We start from the raw sequence: 25,064 nt of genomic DNA, 5'->3' as shown, positions 1-25,064 counted from the left end.
GTCACATAATGATTAATCCCTTTTTATTCTCAAAGGCTTATCCGGGTCTTCTCACTGTCTCACAAGGCTGTATGTTTGACATAATCTATTGGTTACACACAAGTCATAAAAATTCTGCCAGTTGACATGGCCAAGGTCAATACTCTGATCAGGCCCAATGGAGAGAAGAAGGCATATGTTCACCTGGCTCCTGACTATGACGCTTTGGATGTTGCCAATGAAATTGGGATCATCTACACTAAGTCCTGGAGAAGGAAATGGCAACCCACTCCAGTGTTCTTGCCCGGAGAATCCCAGGGATGCGGGAGCCTGGTGGGCTGCCATCTATGGGGTCGCACAGAGTCGGACACGACTGAAGTGACTTAGCAGCAGCAAACTGAGTCTAGCTGGCTAATTCCACATATAAAAGTTTTCACTATGTATAAAAAAAAAATCTGCCAACATTACAAAAGAGTATTTTCATTAGGATTATTAGGATTCACTTTGGAGTGAGTTTGAACATGAGAATTGGAACCCAGTATATTTCTTGAAGAGCCCATGTGATGAAAACCTTCATCTTAGCACACTTACCTCTTCAAGGTTAACTAGGCAAGATGTTTTGACTGGTTTTCAAATTTATTTTCTTTATTGAAGTAAAATAAATCTCACCATTCCAACCATTGTAAAGTTTGTGATTTAGTGGCATTTAGTACACTCAAAATGCTATACAAACATCATCACTTTCTAATTTAAGAATATTTTCATTGTGCCAAAAAGGAAATCACATGCTCATTAAGCAGTCACATCCCATTTCCTCCTTCCCCCAGTCTCTGGCAATTACTAATCTGTGTTCAGTATTCACCAATTTTCCTATACTGGACATTTCATTAAAATGGGTTATCCAATATGTGGCCTTTTGGGTCTAGCTTCTTTCATTTAGCAGAATGTTTTCAAAGTTCGTCCACACTGTAGCATGTGTCAGTACTTCCTTTTTATAGTTGTATAATATTCCATCAAATGGGTGTATCATTTTAATTTATTTAGTTATCAGTTGGTAGGCACTTGGGTTGTTTCTGAATTTGGGCTAGTTTATGATTTGCATGTTTTTACCTTTTTTTTTTTTGGTATAAAGTTAAGACTGGAACTTCTGGGTCATATGATAATCCTGTTTTTAGAGATATGGCCAAGCTGTTTTCCACAGCAAGTATACCATTTTATTTTCCCACCGTCCATGTAGGAAGTTTCCAATTTCTCCATATACTTGCCAATACTCTTCATTTTCCAGGTTTTGAAAGTAATTATTACAGTCATCCTAGCAGGAATAAAGTGATATATCATTGTGGTTTTTATTTTCATTTCCCCAGTGACTAAAGATATTGAGCATATTTTCACGTGTTTATTGGCCATTTGCATGATTTATTTGGAGAAATATCCATTAAATTTCTCTGCCCATTTTTAATTGCATCGTTTGTCTTTTTTGTTGTTGAGTTGCAAGAGTTATTTATATATTCTGGAGACTAAACCATTAGCTCTAGAATTTCTATATACATATAGTCCCCTCAAGAAAACATGACTCCTTTGAAGCTATCTTACTTCAATTACAGGCTACCTATCAATTATAGGTTGAGTACATAGTATATTTAATGCGTTAATTTTAGGCTTTGGAATAAATTCTTATGGTTATTTTAAAGCACCAGAGTAGGAAATAATTGTGTCCAAGAGAGTTTTTATGTCTTCCTCCATCATATCAAATTGTTTGGCCCCATATTAGAGTAAGTATTGTGTATGAGATGACACCGTTCTAAAATTCTGATAGTCTCCTCAGCAAACAACTTAAGATAAAATTATATTTATCCAATTTATCAAATGTGTACTACATATTAGATACTGTACAAACGCAATGCAAAGATAAAGTCATAATATTTATAGCTTAGAGTTGAATTCAGAGTTTGTAGAAAAACAGACTTAGTCAAATTAACAAATTAAAAAATATATATTGGAAGTAAAATGCCATATGAGAGATACAAACAGGTGTCACTGGAGTAAAGAAAAATTACAAGAATTCTAGGCAGGTTAGGGAATCGTGACAGCAACAGTAGATGATGAATACTATAGAAAAGTATAAAGAAAATAAATAAAAATAAACAGAAGCACAGATACTGTGAAGGTAAAAATACACTTGAGAACCAGCTAATATCCCAAACGAGGTGGTTGGAATGTTGATGATACTTTGAGAAATAGCAGTTGATTCAGGAGAGGGTTTAATACTATTCTCACCTAGAGTGACCCATCCTCCCCTGCACTCCACCAGTTTTAATCTGACACTTTCATAAGACCTACATCAAATGCCTCCTATTTTCTAAAATGTTCACTGAAATGAATATTAGCTCCTTGAACTCCTATTAGTATTTTATTTGTGCCTTCCTCATGGCATTTGCCACTCGTGAGGATAAAATGTAATAGGATAAAACTTCACTACGGAAAAGAAAATCCCACATTCTCTGTGCGTAGGAGATGCACAGTAGAGTTCAGTGAGCTCATACATCAAAATCACTGAAATGGAACCGAGAATAATATCCATGTGAAAGTACGTTCGTAACTAAGAAATTTCAAATCAACATTATCTGGCAAGTAAATGATGTGTTTCTGGAGAGGTTATAAAAAGTAGCTACAGTTTTTAAATCATATTATTCTTTACCTAATTTACAAATAAAATTTTGATAAGTGAATTTATTCACTAATGGTTAAGAACATTAACAAGAACACATTGAACTGAACTCCTTAGGGTTAAAAATCAAAGCCGAGTAAGCTATCACTAAACTGACTAAACTAAGAGAAATATTAAAGCACTTTTTAAAACGTAAAAATCTAATAATTCAAATGAAATAGCCTTTTTTGACAATGTACTCAGAAATAATAGCCAAATTTTCAAGAAAATGATTGCCTCAAATGAAATTGGAAAAAAAAGGAATAAGCCTTGTGATAAATTTTGTTGAGTGAATCAAGATTTATCTCAAGGGAAAAATAATACGGTAGAAATAAAACTAAATAAACCTAAATTAAGACTTAGTTCATTGAAAAGTAATACCTACTCCAATGACTTCATTCAAAATATGTCCAAATCTTTTCAGACCACAAGTTTTTAAAGGAAAACTCATTTTCTGGTTAAACAGGTAGGTTGTGCTAAAGAATGAAAGTGGAGTGAAAGTGTTAGTCGCTCAGTCATGTCCAACTCTTTGTGACCCCATGGACTGCAGCCTGCCAGGCTCCTCTGTCCATGGAATTCTCCAGACAAAAATACTGAAGTGGGTAGCCATTCCCTTCTCCAGGGGATCTTCTCAACCCAGGGATCGAACCCAGGTCTCCTGCATTGCAAGCAAATTCTTTACCATCTGAGCCACCAGGGAAAGTGAAAGTGAAACTGCTCCGTCATGTCCAACTTTTTGTGACTGTAGCCTACCGGGCTCCTCCATCCATGGGATTTTTCAGGCAAAGGTACTGGAGTGGGTTGCCATTTGGGAAGCCTGTGCTATAGAATACTCTAGGCATTATCTCTGTGAATTTAAGTGTTCCAAAGATCTTGTAATATCGTACTTACGAGGAACTTCAGTAACTCATCTATAAAGCACAACAAATTCCAACTTAGACTCGGTGAGTCCTCTGTATGTTGTGAATTTTTTCATTTAAAACTAGTTTTTCTTAATCACAACAATGGCAAAATTGCTTCTCTTACAGAAGGATGTAAGCACTGAGTCTCATGTCCTCCAGGAATCCTAGCCTGGGAAGAGATGCCTCCTTTTTCATCTCTGCAATAATCTTCTTTTACCAGATATATAAATAATCAAGATACAATTTTAAAGTCCACTTCAAAGGCACATACTCTTGAGATCATCCTTTACAACATCCATTACTTAATTGAACAAAACTCCATTGTGCTAAGTTATCCTAGGCATCTTGCTGCGGGAAACACAAAGACTTTAAAGAAGATATTCTTTCCTATCTTTAACTACATTCAAAACTAGTGGGGAGAAAATACCTACATAGAAACCACCATAGTAAGATACAGAACGAAGCAAGCACTGCAATACAGCTGTAATAACTCTCCTAGGTCACACTAATCTGGAGAGCACACCAGGACCATATTACCAGGAATAAACCACTCTCTTCCGGCTCTGCCCCGACCCTTGATTACAGGAAGTCTAGTCTGCTGCTGCTGCTGCTAAGTCGCTTCAGTCGTGTCTGACTCTGTGCGACCCCATAGACGGCAGCCCACCAGGCTGCCCCGTCCCTGGGATTCTCCAGGCAAGAACACTGGAGTGGGTTGCCATTTCCTCCTCCAATGCAGGAAAGTGAAAAGTGAAAGTGAAGTCGCTCAGTCGTGTCCGACTCTTAGCGACCCCATGGACTGCAGCCCACCAGGCTCCTCCGTCCACTCAACCCCAATTATGCACAAACAGCTCTGGGGGTGCTATTATTTCCTCACTTCTCTGTTTTCTTGGAGAGACTCTAATCCGCATGGGGTTGGAGGTGCGGAGGCAGTAGCCCTGTCTGTCTGGCTTATGGTTATATCCGTAGTAACTAACACTGCACTGCGGTTGTAGTATCTGCTGAATAAGTAAGCACATCGCGCATCAAGAGTCCTGAGTAGCTCGACTCCCGTGAGCCGCGCTCTGCACCCTGTGGCACCCCCCGCTCCCAGCCTGCGCTCCGCGGCTGCGGCGAGTGTCCCGGTTCACGGTTGGCGCTCGTGCTCAGAGCAGCCGCCCTGTTCTTGTGGACTCCTTTCAAGACAAGCTGATAGTCTCTCTCTGTTTTCACCCCACGTAAACCGGCTTAAACTAGTAAAGCCAATGCATGCTCAACCGCTAAGTTGTGTCAGACTGTTTGCGACTCCGTGGACTGTAGCCGGCCGGGCTCCTCTGTCCGTGGGATTCTGCAGGCAAGGACACTGGAGTGGGTTGCCATCTCCTTCTCCAGGGCATCTTCCTGACCCAGGGATCTAACCCACATCTCCAACACTGCAGGCGGATTCTCTGCCACGAAGCCACCTGGGAAGCCTGATGGCACCCAATGGGCTCCAGCAATTGCCCCACATCAAGGACAGGGTTACACACTCCTACACAGAACCTATGTATTTCCTATGTCACAGAGAGGAAAGCAAAACTCTCAAGTGACCTTAGCTTTAATGCGCTCATCAATGAAGCTCCTTAGCCCTGGGATTAGGAAAGGGGTTTAAATGGGCTGGAATAAAGGAAGTCTTCAGTGCACACATGGTTATATAATCAGAATCCACACTTCCCTCCAGCATGAACTCATCTTCTTTGGACCAAGTTTGTGTGTCTGTATTTTTCATGTTCTTTAATACATTATTTTTAGGAAATTCTACCAGTCTCATCATAAATAAATCTTATTTCTTCAATCATCTGGCAATCCAGATATATCTAAATATCGGCATGAACTGCTGAGAGACACAATACGAAGGGCTAATATTGAAATGTTTAAATCAAATTAATCATTTTCTGAGTTACAACAGACTTAGAGAAGAGATCATAAAAAAGAATGAATCAGTCCATATGACACTCAATTTAAGATAATAAAGGAAAGAATACATCTCAAATTCTAAAGATAACAGTTATTCATTGAATAGTCACATGACCTTGATTTGAAGTCCAGCAAGCCACTTCTGAGCTCTATATATGTTATACATAAGTTGGGCAAGGTATAACCTCTGAATCCTAGCTTTCTCATAAATATCCAATAACATTACTTATTTACAGGTTTGTTTACAAAATCAAATGATCCAGTGGACCTGAAAGTGGCTTGTAAACTGAATAACACAGTACAAGTATCAGTTGTTGATTTCCTTCTTAATACTCACACATTCTCTTACATTTTCCTGTCTATTTTCAAAGTTTTTGATGGAGAGAAAATTACCGTGCCATGTGAAAGCTTAGGATACAGTTTTTTTAAGCATACAATCTAAGACTTCAGTTTGGTTCACGGTGAACATGATTTTTGTTCTTAACAAAATTTTGTTCATAATAAAAAAACATAATTTTTATTCGTAACATCAAGCTTATGGAACCCATTCAAAAATTACTGATGTTATGTCTTTATTGTTTTAAGTCCATGAATTCCTTAACCTGTCATGTGAATAAAAAGTACAATCAGACTCTTGAAATATATTTCAGAATGTTTTTCAAGCTTCTTTCATCATTTTCCATATTAAAATTTGATTTTACATCTAATCTAGCACATATATACAGACAATAACAAGCATACACACACAAACTCCAAAGTTCTCATGAAATAATACTTAAATTTAATAGAAGTGATATTTTTTCTCCTCTGTCACATTCTTTTTTTTAACTGTTGCTGGTTACCTATTATTTCACTACTGGTTGTGACCTGAGGTTTGAAGAATAATGCTTGCATTGAGAAGATACTTTGCCCATCGGCGAAGGAACAGAAATTAAGTCTTCCGGGTAGCAGAGAAGAAAGCCACGGTCATGCCAGGGCCACTGTCTGGATAAGGTACAGCTGCCATGGTGCCCCCCGTGGCCGTTTGCTAGTGTGAACATCATTGCACAGCCACAGCAACTGCGGCAGGACTGACCCCACTGCTGTGGAGTTTGCTTGTGTGCGCGCGTGTGTGTGTGTGTATCCTCCTCCTTCAGTTGTAGAGTCTAAATGGAAACATGTATTTGACTTACAATAGACTGTGTGTGTGTGTTGCTCAGTCATGACCGACTATTTGCAATCCCGTGGACTATAGCCCACCAGCTCCTGTGTCCCTGGGATTCTCCAGGCAAGAATACTGCAGTGGGTTGCCATACCCTTCTCCAAGGGATCTTCCCAACCCAGGGATCGAACCAGGGTCTCCCGCACTGCAGGTGGATTCTTTACTGTCTGAGCCACCAGGGAGGCCCTAGACAGAGCTGCCAAATAACAAATATACTGCACAGAGTTCTTTTCAATCTCTACTTACTGAGCTTTATTTATAATCACTGGATTCAGTAGAATCCTCAGAAACCACTAGTTTAGTCTTCATCTCCTCTTTTACCAACGGCTGTGCAGTAACGTGCTGAGGAGAAAGGACAGAAGTAGAGCGTTTCTGAGTCATCAGTTAACCTCTGAGAGTGAACAAAACAGGTCCTCCTTGCTGGGAAGGCAGGAGGAGCAGCCGCGTCAGAAGCAGCCTGAGCTCCAGTCTCGGATGCCCGCCCTGCTTCTTGGGCCTCCCTGGTCAGTGGGCGGACTTCCAGGAACCCTGTGAAAGCTCCCCTTGGCTTTGGCTAGGTTTGGTCAAAGACCACCTTGGCAGGAGATCAGACGGAAGAAGGAGATGGGGTTTGAGCACTTATTTCCCACTCCCTTCCCTGTGAGAGTGGACTGGTTCCCTTCTCTGAAGGTCAGTGATTCTCTCAAGGCAGCTGACACCTTTGGAAGCTAGCCCTCCAGGCTCCGGTAACTCTTCCCTCCTCTTATCCTTGCAGGTCTCCAGGAAGTAACAATGCCAGTTTCTGCATTATCCACACCCAGGTCTTTGTAAAAAGCCTCTTTAACAGTTAACCTCTCCGTGAATTACCCTATTCCAAGTATGCCAGCTGCTTCCTCTTGGGAGCCTGGATAATACGGATCATGTCTTGACTTCACCAAAATTACACGGCCTTGGTTAAGTAAAAAGCTATTTGACTTTGGTTCTCTATGAAATGTGAACAATATGAATAATTATGCTGCTGAAGAATATAGTTATTCAGGTTATAATAAATATCAAAAATTCTAAATGTATTATAGAGATTATCATTAGGAATATATAAAATTAATATTGTAAGGTTGCCAAATTTGATTATACAAATCAAATGTGATAAAATGTAATAAAACATAGATATTAATTACTTGAAGAATAAAATGAACACAATAAAATTTTCTCATCCCACTTCATTAAAAGGACTTTTAATACTGATGTTTTTTAATTATCATTTTAATTCCAAGTAGAAATAATGAAATCTTGGATATGTTTCCATGAAATCACCACACTATATTAAGTGAGCAGCCTAGTTTGACTAAAATAATTATATGGCAAAATTAATTCCTTAGCAAAGGAACATCTCACTGCACCGAAGAAGATACATCTTCGAAAAAGTAAACCTTTTTTTTCATTTGCAGTGCTGACGCTGAAAGAATAAACAGATTTCACCTGAGCATCGTTTCAGTTTTTCTCAGTCTCTTGGACCTCAGAGATGCGCCAAGAGAGATGAGGGTACCTGGTAGCCATGGCAATGCACACTGGAGGATCCTCAGAGCTCCAGAAAGGGCCTAAATGGAGGATGCTAGCAGGTGAGGCAACAGCTTATGCGCAAAACACAGTGGAGGACAGCTCCAGGAGACTTAAGACAATGCCTGAGCAGCATCCTGCTTCTCATGTGCAGTTATGGAAAGATCCATGAGAATTATGTTGTATTCTTAATGCTATCTCCCCATGTGTATCCTTGGTAAGTTTTAGAAAAACCAGGGCGATCTAAACAAAAGCAAAACATAAATCTGTAACAAGCACATAAAGTATATTTTTTACTCTGAGTTTTGAGTGACTGCATGTGTGTGTTTTAGGAATGGGGAGAGTGTTCATTCAGGGAGAAGTTTCTGTGTCATTAACCAGTTCGTTCCAATGTCACCATGGTCATACTCAGTGGAAGGGGAACAAGCACAGATCATCTTTCTTGGGATGTCTTTGGGGAAAAGGAAATGTCTACAAATATTCCATTAGAATTTAGTCACCTAACCCTGTGTGTGTGTGTTAGTCGGTCAGTCATATCTGAATCTTTGCAACCCCGTGGACTGCAGCCTGCCAGGCTCCTCTATCCATGGAATTCTCCAGGCAAGAACACTGGAGTGGGTAGCCTTTCCCTTCTTCAGGGGATCTTCCCGACCCAAGGATTGAACCCAGGTCTCCTGCACTAAAGGCAGATTCTTTACCATCTGAGCCACCAGGGAAGCCCACCACTTGACACTACCCAACTACAAATATAATCTATTTATTACCAGAAAAAAAGGAGGAAGTGGGTTTTGGTCAACACTTAGCAGATGTTATCATAAATTTATACTGTTTTCCCACTTAATTTATCACATTCTTTTGCAAATTTTATTTGCGGCAGATTCAATGGCTTCACAATATCCTATCATATGAACATACAGTAAGGTACTGAGCTATTTTCTCAGTTAGCAGTTTATCAGGTTTAGGGGTGTTACAAATGACACTGCAATGAACACTTTTATACATAAATTATGATTTCTCATAAACTATTTCCTCAGACAAAATGTACAAAAGAGGAAACCAAAGTCTACAGACACTTTAAAGTGTGTTGATAATCTTGCAAATTGCTTTCCAGAAAGATTGGACCAATTTACATTTCCATAGGAAGAACATGAGGAGGTTGATGGTTTCGATCAATAACCTCGCTGGTATTGATTGAACCCATCTTTCAAATGTGTCATTTTAATAAACAAAACAGCCATCAAAAATAACAGTTGAAAATACATTCCATTGATTTTTTAGAGTGGTTAAATGTGTTTTCATAGGTTTCTTTGCATTTGTGTTTCCTCTTTTCTGTTTCTTTTCTTATGTCCTAATTATCATCTATTAATATATTTTGAGTAAGAAAATCAATTTTATCTGCATCATTTATATATTAAAGCTGTAAACCTCCTAAATTTTATGCCATGTTTGTATCAAAATTTCAATCAGATATTTTTGATTTTTTAATTTCATGAATTTTCCATTTGGTAAGTGTGATTGTTAATTTTATGAGTGAACTTGACCTGGCACGTGATGCCCTGATTAGGTATTGTTTCTAGGTATCTGTGAGGGTGTTTATAGATGAGATCAGCATTTGAACACTCACCATAGTAGATTTCCCTTCGCTGTGTGGGTGGGTGTCATCTAATCAGTTGAAAGCCTGGAAAAAAGTCAAAGGAAGGAGGAATTCAACCTTTTCTCCTGTCTCACTGCAGGAGCTAGAACATTTCATCTCTTTTCTTGCCCTTGGACTGAGATTTCCCTGGTTTTCAGGACACTGAATTTGAACTGAATAACACCAATGGTTTTTCTGGGTCTTCAGATTACAGACAGCAGATCTTGAGATTTCATAGCCTCTATAATCATTTCTGACTCATTGGAAAAGACCCTGATGCTGGGAAAGGTTGAAGGCATGAGGAGAAGGGGACAACAGAGGATGAGATGGTTGGATGGCATCACTGACTCGAAGGACATGAGTTTGAGCAAGCTCCAAGAGATGGTGATGGACAGGGAAGCCTGGAGTGATGCAGTCCATTGGGTTGCAAAGAGTTAGAAACGACTGAGCAACTGAACTGACAATCATTTCATGAGTCTACTCATCATTTTATATATTATACGTATGATACACGTATATAAAAATGCACACACACACACCCTTTTCCTTCTGCTTATCTGAAAATCTCTGACTAATACAATAAACAGTCATGCATATAAATACATAAGCACAGTGGAAGAAACCACAAAGAATATGATCTAGGCAATAGCATCTTATCTCAAGATGAAATTTCATCTTTCACCGAATTTTTGCTTTTTCTCTCTTCTTCTCTTTTTTAAAACATTTGACTACTTAATCCATCTTGAATCGATTTTGAAATAGGGTATGAACAAAAAAAAAGAGAGAGAAATTAAATACTTCCTTCACAGTTCACTTGCCAATTTTTTTAACACATTTAATTGAATGATCACTGAATCATCCATGAAGCCACTGAATCATCATTTTGTTTATTTCATCATAAATTAGATTAAATTGATGCATTCATGTGATAATAGAGGTTGTGCTTATTACCAGCATCATCACTTTATGGTTGGCATTTAATGCTTCAAAAGATGAATAAACAGCCTAATGTAGCAACTGGCATTTAATTTGAAGAGCTGTACATTCTGTCTCAAAACTTTATATATAAGTGATGATCGTAACTAAGAAAGGTCCCAAGTAGGAGGTGAAAATGAAGTGTCTGAACTTCTCATTACAGCAGAATAAAAAGTCCTTGCTTAAAAAAGAAAAAAACAATTTCTAATATAAATGAATTTCAATATATGCAAGCAAAAAAGCCCAGGTAAAGAGCCAACACAACACACAAAATTCATTTTCTGAAAGATATGAGGCTTAGTTGAACCATCAATTCCTTCTCAATCTTTCCTGGGAACAACTCCAAATTGTAGCCTAAAGGCAAGATCAAAACTCTTCTATTAAAAACTATGCTCTATATAAATAATTACAAGGATTCTGAGAAACTGTCATAGCACCCTAAAGACTTTCTGTCAGTTAATACCTTTTATGTGTATAACAAAGAAATCTAAATTTTGAATCAACACTAAAACAATTTAAGATACTGGAATTATATAAAATATTCCTTAATGGCCTTAAATGTATGAGAAAGATTGTGGCTAGGAGTGTAAGTAATAAATTACAAAGCATCTCACACTAGCTATAAATCGGTGTAACAGTCTTAAAGAACTATTTGGGCCATTTTGGGGTTGGGGGGGTTTGTTCTGTTTTGTTTTTCTTATTGTCTTTTTATCAGAGCATAATTGCTTTACAGTGCTGTGTTAGCTTCTGCTGTACAGCCACGTAAATCAGCTGTGTGTGTACATATACTCCCTCCCCCATGAGCCGCCCTCACCCCAACCCCAGCCCTTTAGGTGGTCACAGAGCACCAAGCGGAGCTCCCTATGCTATACAGCAGCTTCCCACTAGCTATTTCTTATACCATATACGTATCCGGGAGTTGGTGATGGACAGGGAGGCCTGGCGAGCTGCGGTCCATGGGGTCGCAGAGTCGGACAGGACTGCGCGACCGAGCTGAACTGATTTGTCATACACGTGGCGGTGTATATGTGTCAAGGGTCCTCTCCCAGTTCGTCCCAGCCTCCTCGGCCGCCTCCCTGAATCCACATGTCTCTTCTGTACGTCTGTGTCTCTACTCTCACCCCGCAAATAGGAGTCTCTACCTATTACAAGTCATGCTGTGCTTAGTCGCTCAGCCGTGTCCGACTCTTTGTGACCACATGGGCTGTAGCCCTCCAGGCTCCTCTGTCCGTGGGATTCTCCAGGCAAGAGTACTGGAGTGGGTTGCCATGCCCTCCTTCAGCGATTACAAGCTGCAGACGTATCTAATGATCCAGTGACCCCACTCCTGGGTAAACATCCTATAGAAATGTGCACCAAAACATGTGGACAATAATGCTGACAGATGCACTGTCCATAACAGACACACTCAATAAAGCGTGCGAGTCACTGGGCCACCACAGGGCAATGAAAGCCAGCTAACTCTTCTGAAGACAATAAAGCTCTCGAACAAAATGTTGAGTATCATCAGCAAAATACATACGGTATTATTCTATGTATGTATAATTTTAAATTGCTAAAGCTCATCCATGGTGTTTAATGTCAAAATGGTAAGGACCTCATGTGGGGACTGCTGAGACAAGCAGGAGCAGAGTGGGAGGCAGGTACAAAATAACCGCACTGGGAAAAGAGACGTCTGTGATCATGATTTGATTTGGGCACTTAGCTTTCCTTGCTGGGGGCTGAGCAGCCCTTCATCTCCCATCACAACCTCTGCAGAAATTTACAGATGTCTGGACAAGTAACACATGGGCACCCATGCATAATAGTGAAAAAAAGTGAAGTCGCTCAGACACGTCCAACTCTTTGCGACCCCGTGGCCTGTACCCCACCAGGCTCCTCCATCCGTGGGATTCTTCAGGCAAGAATACTGGAGTGGGTTGCCATTTCCTTCTCCAGGGGAGCTTCCCATACATATGATACAGTTTATCATCCTCATAACAAACAACAGAAGGATTCCCCAGGGAGGGCTCTGGTTCTACTAGAAGGCAAATGAGAGCAAAAAACGGTGGTGGTCTGTGTTTTGCGGTGGTTACTAAGTGGAGCCAGGACGAGGCAGCCACCAGGAACTAGCCTGGTTTGAAATTTCCACCAGCACCAAGGGAAGGAAGGCCATGGGCTTTTTTTTTTTTTTTTTTAATCAGACTGCACAGAGTCTGGCAAAGGAAAAAGGGAAGAGGGGATTGAAAGTTGTCAGACATCAAACATCAAAAATACAGTCTATTATGACTGTGTATTACATAACAGTATGTGTCTGGGTAATTACATAAAACAGTTAAAGTCATTTTAAAAGCAATTCAGATAAATGGAGAAAAAAACTAATTAGCAAAAAAGACTCCCCGCTCTGCATACAAATTATGACTTGCTCAGCAATAGATAAACCACAAGGAACCCACAAGGTACCCATTTGTACATTTGTAATGAACAAATCAAATGCTTGTCCCAGGCAAGTGGGAGTTATGTTCACTTTTATGCATGTGTTCGGTCCTCATGGGAGGTCTTGCAGTCATACCGTTACCTTCCTTCTTTCATTAACTATTCAGCCAACATAAATATTTTAGGTAACCCGAAGGTCTTCTATCACTTGTGTTACTTACACATGATATATGATTTATGGTTTGCACACGATAGCAGGGTCTGACCAAGACAAAGGACAAAGGGTTTAGCAAAAGGCAATGCTTCTTAAAATTAAATTATTGACCAGTCTTTGCCCAAATCTTCCCTAGAACAGAATTTCTTCTGCTAAAGTAGCAAAGCTGTGGAGGCATTTTCGTTGTTTCTAAAAACCATGAAAGAAATCCATTTCCTCTAAACATGGCCAAGACAATTGTACTTCATTCTCCTTTTATTTCAAAATAGCCTTTCAAGAGAATGATTGTCTCAATACTCCGGTCACCTTCATTTTTTTTTTTCCTCTGTGTTATGAACTTTCAAGAGTTGATACAGAGTTTCCTCTGAACTCAGGATATGTTTATAAAGGTAGATGAGCTGTATTTTCTTCTGTCTTTATATTTCCTCTCCCTGGGCCTGCCAAATATGGCATGGGACATACTTTTGCTGAAAATTGTTTGCTGTTTATCTGAAACTCAAACTCAACAGTGTATCCTATATTTTTATTTGGTAAACCTGGCAACCCAACTTCTATTCCAGGAGGTTTTCTACATGTGGATTCATCTCTCTTCTCCATGTAGAATTTCTTAAGATTCAGCCATGGTTTTCCATCAGCTCAGGAGATGTTTTTTCCTGGGATATCAGATAGTGATCTCAGGTTCAGCATTTCCAAAGTTGAAACTTTCATCACCACACTTCTAACAAAAACATGACTGCCCCACTCACTGCACCCAAACACACCGGATCCCACATTTGTTCATTCCACAAGTATTTGTTGAGTGCCTATTGTTAATAAAACAGACAGATATCCTGACCCTCCAGAGTGTTGCCTATTTTTTCAAGAGTCTGTAGTCTAGACCCATCCCAGGTCTCCAAGTAGATTCCACATGGATTGCTGTTATTTCTCTTTCTTGACCCTAAATATGCCATCCTTATTCTTGCCTCTGGCTTCCTTCTCTTTTATCTCTATAAATCTCTCCTCTTCCCAATGAATAACCCCAGTGAATATGCTTGGCTCAGATTAAAATGAAAAGAGGGAATTCATTCATTTCTATTGTTAACTCATCCAGAATTAGGACTCATCTTTCAGAAAGGCTGGATCCAAAGGTTCAGAGATGACCACCAGAGCCCCACCGCTCCTTGTCTTCCAGTCACAGGTGAACGTGTGTGGTGTTTCTGTCTGCATGCCATCTTTCCCAGTCAGGCCGGGGCAGGAAGGCCCTGACCTCACAATGCTCTGCTTGCCACCGAATAGACCTGCAGACCACGTCTCGCTTGATTTCTCCAGCGCCTTTGACCTTCTGTCAGCTCTCGCATCCTGCACCTCACCCTGCCATCTGTTCCTGGTCCCTTCCCTTCCTCCCTAGCCTCTCGATGGGCTCTCCTACTCACTCATTGCATGGAGAACGACTGTTGGTTTTCCACAGGGTTTCATCTTTGCCTCTAAGCCCTTCCCATTTTCCACGGACATTCTTATCTAGACATGTGCCTCCACCAGTGACCTAGATTTTTTGAATATTCAAGCTTTTTCTCCCTTCTGACCTTCAGTCTTATATCCAGAAGTTTCCACCAGTACTTCAACTCGGCAAAACCAACCATGTCAACCAACCGACTTCCACACTAAATTTGCCCCCTTGGACTTAGCTTATATTTGTAGTTGTTGACACCTCCATACACGCCATTGCCTAAATTAGCAATCTCAGAAACACTGAACAGTCTTCCTTATGTTTCAGTGGCCTTGTTCAATTCTAGCATCTGAATCCTTCTGCAATAGCAAGACACCCCTCCCTTCCATCCCTCCTTTGACTGCCCTATTTGAAATCTATGCAATTGGAGAATTAGAATATTCCATTACACTTCTGAAGAGTTACACAGTTCTGGAACTCATATATTCCAAGCTGTTGTCTACTCTATGGCTAGAGTGACTTTTCTAAAAACATGCTGTTTAAATCTGTCAACATCTTACTGGTGAGATAAAGTTCAAGCTCTTCAGTAAATGAAGCTCCTCAGAGCCTACTAGCTTTCCATTTCTAAGGTTTCTTATTTCTTTTTTGTTACATTGAATTATTCTCCATTCATCCCCATATCCTTGAACACTGGTAATATTTCATGTATCTTTCAACATATTTTCCCAGCTGTACCAGACCATCACCTCTTCTCTGAGCTGCTTCCCGACTTTCTGTATCACGTTTCAGCAGATGCCTTCTGTCGTGATCTATTTTATCTTCTGTTACGTCACAAGTTAAGTGACAAGAATTAAGTGCCTGTTTCCTTGTCACATTTTTCTTTCCCGCTGAGCTGTGCCCCCAATGGACAGAGGTGATGTATTCTTTATACGCCTAGAACATGTCATCGGCTTGGGCACATATACAGTGGTTATTGTGGACTATTGGCCATTCAGTTATTCAATAACTATTTATAGATCATAGTATGTTCCAGACTCTGTGACAAGCAGCAAAAATACAGCAGTTGAGAATGCAAATTGCTGTTCTCATGGAGTTTATGTACTAATGAGTCCAAAGGAATAACAGACTTCAACACTCATATTGAATTATCACTATATCCAGACATATACTTACATAATTTAATGAATATTTTAATCAATTGATTGAATTTTCTTAAAACTTCCACCCATGTGATATCACAGGTCTCTTATTAAAATAAAAATTTAAGTATACAAAATGATAAAATTTGATCTCCAAAGTCAGTAGTTAAAAAGCAGTTTCTATTTCATTTCAGTGATGAGAATTTTACAAAAATTAAATAAAATCAGGAAAAATCGCATTAATAACTTTTCCGCCCATGAACGACTGTTGCTTTGTGGTTGAACAATTCTGAATTTTTAGCTGTTTTGTGAAATACACTATTGCCTCTTCAGTTCTGGGACAGCGCATACTGAAAGTGACATGAACGAACTACAAAGCCTCCAAAAGCAAGAGACTAGAACAGCAAAGAGGTTCTTACTCATGTCAGATAAGAAATGACCGTGAAACAGGTTTTGCCTACAGAAGTCGATGAGTGACAGCAATGATAATCAAAACTCACACTATACAGTACTTACTATGTCCCAGGTACTGTCTACAGCCCTGAGCTAACATGACCTCATTTATACAGTACTTACTATGCTCCAGGTACTGTCTACAGCCCTGAACTAACATGACCTCACTTAACCTTATCCCTTAGCTGCGGGCACGTGGCTCACACGTGGCAGAGCTATGATTCTGCGTTCCCTTAATCCCACCCTCACCTGTTTCACTATACTGTACTAGGCTCCAGTAAACCAGCAGCAGAAAAGATGACTGCTGTGTACTGCTGCATAGAAAATTATTAGGAGTCCTTTAAAATCCTGACACAGAAGTGTTACGTGTTGAGATAATGAGCTGAGCACGATGTGATCAATATGTGTGCATACTCTCAACCTGTGAGGCCATGAGTGCTGTGGAATGACAATTCATATGTTGAAACCCTCCCCACCAATGTGACTGTGTTTAGAACCAGGCCTTTCAGGAAGTAATCAAGGTTAGATGAAGTCTCAAGAGTGGAGCTGGTGCCTGGAGACCTTAGAAGACCTCATAAGAAGAGGAAAGGCGCTCTCCCTCTCCCTGTGAGGACAGAGCTCAAAGGCAGCCGTCCGCAAGTCCAGAAGGGAGCTCTCAGCAGAACCTGTGTTTAACAGCCTGACACTGAACTGCTGGTCCCAGAACTGTGACGAAATAAGTTTCTATTGTTTAAGCCACCTCGTCTATGGTATTTTGTTATGGCAGCTTGAGCTGACTAAGATTCCATGACTTAAGAAAATATTTAACAATCTCTGAGTGCTTTAACTGGCACTCTAGTCAGGGGAAATGCAAATCTTAGCAAAATCATACAAATGCCAAAATATAAGATAAATAAAAGAATATAAGGGGAAATAACATGCAGTGCCCTTTCTGGTTCAAGAAAATAAATGGAAAATTGGTTAAAAAATAAGTAGAAGTGCTCAAAGCCAAACAGCATGAATAAACTTGGATTACATTACAGGACAGTAAAGTACCGTGTATTTTTTTTTTTCAAATTACCTTTTGTAGGCTAAGAAGAGTGTAGAGAATTGTCTGCATAGTGTTAGCATGAGTCTGTGCTTTTAGCCTGTTAATCCAAATGGGAAAAAATAAATTGGGTTCATTCCAAGTAAGATTTTATTCAAGTAAACCTCTCTGTTTACCTCAAATTGAATTAACAACGGTCTACTGCCGGGGACCAGCCCCGGCTGATCCAGGGAATTCGAAGCGGGGACGGCGTCGGCGAAGATCAGGAAACAATTGCTTAATTAAACGTTAATTAAGGATATAAAGAGTAATAGAATGAGGATAGCTCAGTAGGAAAATTCAGTGGAGAAAAGAGGCTGAATAATTCAGCCAGAAGGTAAGAGAAAGAACGACATGGTGAGACCAAGTTTCGGTGAACAAGGCCCGCACTTTATTTTTCAAAGTAGTTTTTATACCTTAAGTTATGCACAGAGGATAATGGGGGAAGGGGTAGAGTCTTGCAGCAAACCAGGCTTTCTTCCTGCAAACTTATCATATGCAAAAGCTAGGTGATTTGCATCATCTTCTGGCCCGGAGGCCTGTTAACATTTTAAGACCTTTTCTTCAGAAAACTTATTTTTCTCTAAAGGTGATTGGTCAGGAGCCACCCTCCAAAAGCATTAGATAAAGTTGCATTCCTACAGAGCAAAGGTGTGGTGGGCTATAACAAGAAAAAGAATTAACTCAAGGGTCCCAGGTTACAAACATTAAAGCTACTATTTACACCAATTATATTAATCAATACACTGCCAGGGACACAGCAGGTAAGGGATATGGAAACTTAGCAGCAAACACTGGCCCAACAAGTGAAAATCCCTTCACCAATACAATTTCTAATCAATCTTTTAACTACTCAAAAGAATCTGTGTTTAGACAGTTTAGGACATCTCCTGCCTCTCACAATTGGGAGGCTCCGAACAATCACATGAGGCCAGAAAAACCTATTCATGCAGGCTAGAGGATTTCCAAAGGAGTTTGTAGGTTAAACACTGTCACACCCAGGAATTAACTGGAGCTGTAAGCTAACTCTTTTTCAGAGAGGTAGTGGGGGACAGCCCCCCGTAAAGTCAGAGGTGTAGGTGAAAGCACAAAGCAGAAAGTAGGCAGATTCTGGTTTTGGGGGTAGATGGCTCGAGAATTTCCAGGGGGACTCCTGAAGCTCGATCCCGCCTTTGCGTATGCCGAGCCTCCTTCCTCATGACCTTTGTCATGGGCGGAGTTCCTCACGCTGGCTACCGGCAGTGATAGAATTTCCAGTTGAGCTATTCCAGATCCTGAAAAGTGCTGCACTCAATATGCAATATGCACTCAATATGCAATATGCCGGCTCCCGGCAGTCTACAAAGACAAAAGTGAGGCAAAAGTAGTTAGGACTCCAGCAGTTAAATGACAACTCATATTAGCATATTCTGACATTGTTGGTTCAAACAGGTAGACAAACAAACAACTAATTAAGCTGCGTTTTATTGAAGCAACTTTTTGCCTTGTTCTAGTTAAATAATTCTTGATATATCAATATTTTCAGAAAATTTTATTCAACTTTCTCAGTTTCATTCAAGTCTAAACTTGAAGAGCCCTAAAACATACAACAGTGGGTCCCTCGAAATATTAATATACTTATTTTTAAACCTGCACACAAAGAATTAGAATCTGCACAAACATAGTGAGAAAACTCAGTGGTCATCTTCATTCCCCAAAGGGAAGAATAATGCCATTCCTATGCTCATACAGCAACATTGCTCTGTTTGAGTATTGAAGAGTCTGCCTGCCACTGCTGCCAAGTCGCTTCAGTCGTGTCCGACTCTGTGCGACCCCATAGACGGCAGCCCACCAGGCTCCCCCGTCCCTGGGATTCTCCAGGCAAGAACACCGGAGTGGGTTGCCATTTCCTTCTCCAATGCATGAAAGTGGAAAGTGAAAGTGAAGTCGCTCAGTCGTGTCTGACTCTTAGCGACCCCATGGACTGAAGCCCACCAGGCTCCTCCGTCCATGGGATTTTCCAGGCAACAGTACTGGAGTGGGGTGCCACTGCCTTCTCCCATTAAAGAGTCTAGTTTCTAATAATTCACTTTGAAATGTCTGCTTCCCTCAAACTTCAAAAAAAGAGATCGGTTATGTTCTTATCTTTTGTCCCTCAGGACAGGACAAGACATCAAATAGACATAAAAAATGTTGGAAGAATGACTAAATAAAAAAAAAAAAAAAAGAAGGAAGAAGAATGGTCTAAAATGTTCTTAAGAGGTTTAAACAATGGGCTGTTTAATGTGGTCATCTTGAATAGTAGTAAATATAAGACCTTGAAACAAAATTTTTAAAGCTTGTGTACAGAAAATACAGATGGGCAGAAGCACATATTATGATTTTATCTCTATATGAAAAAACAGAGCAATGTTATTGCCAAAATTGCTAATGAAACTTTAATGTGCATTCATAGAATGATAGGGTCTATTGCGAAGTAGTATCATATCAGAGTGTCTAAGATAATTAAGGGATTTTACCCATCTCAGAATATATCTCAGGAAGGCTAAAGACCTCAGGAAATTCTTCCTGGGAAGGGAAAAAAAGGCTAACAGTGAATATAACTGTTTTCTATATTTGAAGGACAATTTTAGGGCAGTGGGATTATATTCATTCTGTATGATAAAGATATATAACTTGAACCAATAGTTAGAAGTTGTATGAAGATTTTGACTTGATATAAGAAAGTACTTTCCAATAGCCAAAGCTGTCATTAAAAAATATTTTGTAACTGGGAGCTCACTATTCACTAGCCACCAAAGTGACCATGAAAGAACATAAAATCACCAAGGACATTGAATAAGAGTTTAATTCAATTTTTTAAAAATCTGCTACAAAATATGTTCCCAAGAGGAACATGAGGCCATGAATTACTATGTGTTTGTTAAATAACATGAATTGCACAGATTACTTTTGTATTCTGGGTCAAGGGGAAATCTTTCAGATGAAGGTAACATCATGACTTTCACACAAATATAAAACATTTATTAAAGACTTTGCTAACTCATTATTAATGAGGGATTCAGGCAGATGTTAACACCAGTTCAAAGGGAGATCCAAAGAACAGACACATGTATAGATCAGGAGTAACTTAAGTGAATTTATAAAAGGACTCAAAACCATCTCCCTCTAGGAGGGGAAGAAAATACATTAAAACTCCATCTGACAGAATTTATTTGCATGTTTATAAGTGAGAAGTATTTGTATTGCTATCATTTATCTGCAACTTACAGAGTTCTAAAATAGCATAAAGTCGACAAAAGGTTCAGATCCCCCCATAGAATCAGATTCAGATAACACAGAGCTATGTTCTAAAGCATGCAGTTTTCTACTGGAGACACCAAATAATATTTTTGCTTGTTCAAAATTTCCTCGATTGTAAGTTCTAAAACTTATGTCACACAAAAGTAAGGAAATATTCAGATAATTTATTTCTTTATATACCTGTTGCATCACTGCCACATGAAGCAATTTCTTGGCTACACCACACAGCATGTGAAATCTTAGTTCCCCGATCAGGAATCTAACCCAGGTCGCCTGCATTGTAAGGTGGATTCTTAACCACTAGACCACCAGGGTAATCCCCTGAGACAACATCTTAATTAATACCCTTTGTTGGTATTTGATGATTGCAAACTTTTAAGGATGCGGTACTTTTGTAAAAAAGAAATTTATGCTCTAAAAAAATAGTCTATTTAAAAAAGAAATTTGTGAACTGAACTTGAACATCTGAATTCTATTTCCTTACAATTCCAAATATTTTCATAAAATTAATAATTAAAAGCTTAATGTATATTGGGAAACTTTCTTCTAACTTCTTGTCTTAACAATTATTCTCTTACTATTTTTATTTTTTCCAAATTAAATATTTCATTTCATAGTTGTAAATGAATATAGCAATTTACCATTTCTAAAAATCAATTTTCCAGGCAAAAGATAAAATAGCATATACTCAATTTATTTAAAATGTGACTATAAATAAAAAGACTGATTTTTATAGAGCAGAAATGCAGTTTATCTTTTATTAACTCATCACTTAATAAGTATAATGATGCATAAGTAGTTACTAACGACATGGAACAACAGACTGGTTCCAAATAGGAAAAGGAGTACGTCAAGGCTGTATATTGTCACCCTGCTTATTTAACTTCTATGCAGAGTACATCATGAGAAACCTTGGGCTGGAGGAAGCACAAGCTGGAATCAAGATTGCCGGGAGAAATATCAATAACCTCAGATATGCAGATGACACCACACTTATGGCCCAAAGTGAAGAAATAAAGAGCCTCTTGATGAAAGTGAAAGAGGACAGTGAAAAAGTTGGCTTACAGCTCAATATTCAGAAAACTAAGATCATGGCATCCGGTCCCACCATTTCATGGGAAATAGATGGGGAAACAGTGGAAACAGTGGCTGACTTTATTTTGGGGGCTCCAAAATCACTGCAGATGGTGATTGCAGCTGTGAAATTAAAAGACGCTTACTCCTTGGAAGGAAAGTTATGACCAACCTAGATAGCATATTAAAAGGCAGAGACATTAGTTTGTCAACAAAGGTCTGTCTAGTCAAGGCTATGGTTTTTCCAGTGGTCATGTATGGATGTGAGAGTTGGACTATAAAGAAAGCTAAGCACTGAAGAATTTATGGTTTTGAAATGTGGTGTTGGGGAAGACTCTTGGGAGTCCCTTGGACTGCAAGGAGATTCAACCAGTCCATCCTAAAGGAAATCAGTCCTGAGTGTTCACTGGAAGGACTGATGTTGAAGCTGAAGCTCCAATACTTTAGCCACCTGATGCGAAGAGCTGACTCATTTGAAAAGACCCTGATGCTGGGAAAGATTGAGGGCAGGAGGAGAAGGGGACGATGGAGGATGAGATGGTTGGATGGCATCACCAACTCAATGGACTTGGGTTTGGGTAAACTCCGGGAGTTGATGATGGACAGGGAAGCCTCGGGTGCTGCAGTTCATGGGGTTGCAAAGAGTCTGACACTTCTGAGTGACTGAACTGAACTGAAGATTGAAAAGATTTGAAACTGAATGTTTTGAGTCACAAGTATTCAAGTTAACTACCTACATTAATGAGATTCACTATATAATTGAGAAACTACCCTAACCCTAACCCTAACCCTCATTTGTAGACAAATGGAAAAGTATGTTGGCTTAAGTGTGGAACCAGTGTAAAGACCAAATACCACACAAAAAAAGAAAAGGTCTAGTAAGTGGCAGGGAAGGTCTGGTTCAGAAATGCCTTCTGATGTGTCATAGTTATAAGACAGATGTTCTGAAGATATGTGAGAGGAAACTCCACATTCCTTAAAGGTACTGAACTTACCTTAAGAAAATCAACCTCTATTTATAGAGTGCTTTGTGATTAAAAATGGGCTGTCACGTTGTATAGTCAGGACATTCAAGATAGCTGTTTGCTTGCTCTCTCTACATCCCCTGCTCTACCAGTCCCTACTTCACCTGGGTGCTACCCACAAGACTGGCCTTTGTTCCTAATGTAGAGCCTAATCAGTATATTGGAGAAGGAAATGGCAACCCACTCCAGTATTCTTGCTGAGAAATCCACGGACAGAGGAGCCTGGTGGGCTGCAGTCCATGGGGTTGCAAAGAGTCAGACACGACTTAGCTACTAAACAACAGCAATGATCAGTAGTAAATACCTACATTCTTGCCCCTGGTCCAGCTAGTGATTGCTCTAATCTTGAGATCAGAATGGCTCCTCTTATACAGTTATTCAGAGGGAAGACCTCTGCCTCTCTCGCCAAGGTATGTAGTAGCCCAAGGGCTGAAGAGGGACTACTCCCTCGCTGGTTTCCCTGACAACTGAAGATCCAGTCTGAGTTCAAGGCACCATAGGAATGAGCGTCTCCTTATTCCCCTGGGACCAAAGACTGCTGCTGCCTTTCTCTGCCTGCCTTCTGCATCTGCAGTGCGGTGTCCCTCCAGAGTGTCACTGACTCCAGGCTCTTTCTTCAGTACTGAGGTGGGGCAAGTACCGGGGCTTGCAGACCTGCAGGGCGCATCTCAACACACATACATTATGTTTGAGCCTCACAATAACTTCCTACGTAGCTTTTTGTTGTTGTTGAATCCCTCAGTCCTGTCTGACTCTTGAGACCCCATGGACTATAGCCCACCAGGATCCTCTGTCCATGGGATTTCCCAGGCAAGAATATTGCAGTGAGTTGCCATTTCCTTCTCCAGGGGATCTTCCTGACCCAGGGACTAGCCTTCTCCTTTGGAAATGAAGAAACTAAGGCTCTGATAAACTGCCTTCTCCAAAGTTAAAGAATTTCCAATGATGAAGCCAAGAATAATAAAATTCCCAAAGTCATTTTTGTCAAGGTTCTTCAAGAGATGGGAATACCAGACCACCTGATCTGCCTCTTGAGAAATTTGTATGCAGGTCAGGAAGCAACAGTTAGAACTGGACATGGAACAACAGACTGGTTCCAAATAGGAAAAGGAGTTCGTCAAGGCTGTATATTGTCACCCTGTTTATTTAACTTATATGTAGAGAACATCATGAGAAACGCTGGACTGGAAGAAACACAAGCTGGAATCAAGATTGCCGGGAGAAATATCAATAACCTCAGATATGCAGATGACACCACCCTTATGGCACAAAGTGAAGAGGAACTAAAAAGCCTCTTGATGAAAGTGAAAGAGGAGAGTGAAAAAGTTGGCTTAAAGCTCAACATTCAGAAAACGAAGATCATGGCATCCGGTCCCACCATTTCCTGGGAAATAGATGGGGAAACAGTGGAAACAGTGGCTGACTTTATTTTTCTGGGCTCCAAAATCACTGCAGATGGTGACTGCAGCCATGAAATTAAAAGACGCTTACTCCTTGGAAGGAAAGTTATGACCAACCTAGATTGCATATTCAAAAGCAGAGACATTACTTGGCCAACAAAGGTTCGTCTAGTCAAGGCTATGGTTTTTCCTGTGGTCATGTATGGATGCAAGAGTTGGACTGTAAAGAAGGCTGAGCGCCGAAGAATTGATGCTTTTGAATTGTGGTGTTGGAGAAGACTCTTGAGAGTCCCTTGGACTGCAAGCAGATCCAACCAGTCCATTCTGAAGGAGATCAGCCCTGGGATTTCTTTGGAAGGAATGATGCTAAAGCTGAAACTCCAGTACTTTGGCCACCTCATGTGAAGAGTTGACTCATTGGAAAAGACTCTGATGCTGGGAGGGATTGGGGGCAGGAGGAGAAGGGGACGACAGAGGATGAGATGGCTGGATGGCATCACTGACTCGATGGACGTGAGTCTCAGTGAACTCTGGGAGTTGGTGATGGATAGGGAGGCCTGGCGTGCTGCGATTCATGGGGTCGCAAAGTGTCGGACATGACTGAGCGACTGATCTGATCTGATCTGAGTTAGGATGCACTGCTCAAAACAAGCTTATTAACAACAACAAAAAGAGAATTATTAAGGGAGACCCTTAAAAGGATCT

At 40.0% G+C, this 25,064-nt stretch overlaps 1 long non-coding RNA gene across 1 annotated transcript in view; it reads right to left on the bottom strand.

Moving 5' to 3' along the window:
• Positions 1-25,064, bottom strand: part of LOC133237813 (uncharacterized) — a 51,991-nt gene that overhangs the window by 12,168 nt on the left and 14,759 nt on the right. The window contains exon 2 of the long non-coding RNA XR_009733368.1: positions 9,882-9,935. This is a non-coding gene — a long non-coding RNA (uncharacterized LOC133237813). The remainder of the gene's footprint in view (positions 1-9,881; positions 9,936-25,064) is intronic.

Source organism: Bos javanicus, chromosome 24 (genome assembly GCF_032452875.1).
Source record: "Bos javanicus breed banteng chromosome 24, ARS-OSU_banteng_1.0, whole genome shotgun sequence".
Classification (NCBI taxonomy): Eukaryota; Metazoa; Chordata; class Mammalia; order Artiodactyla; family Bovidae; genus Bos; species Bos javanicus.
The sequence above is the reverse complement of the archived record's forward strand: the minus strand, read 5'-3'. Positions and strand labels throughout refer to the sequence as shown.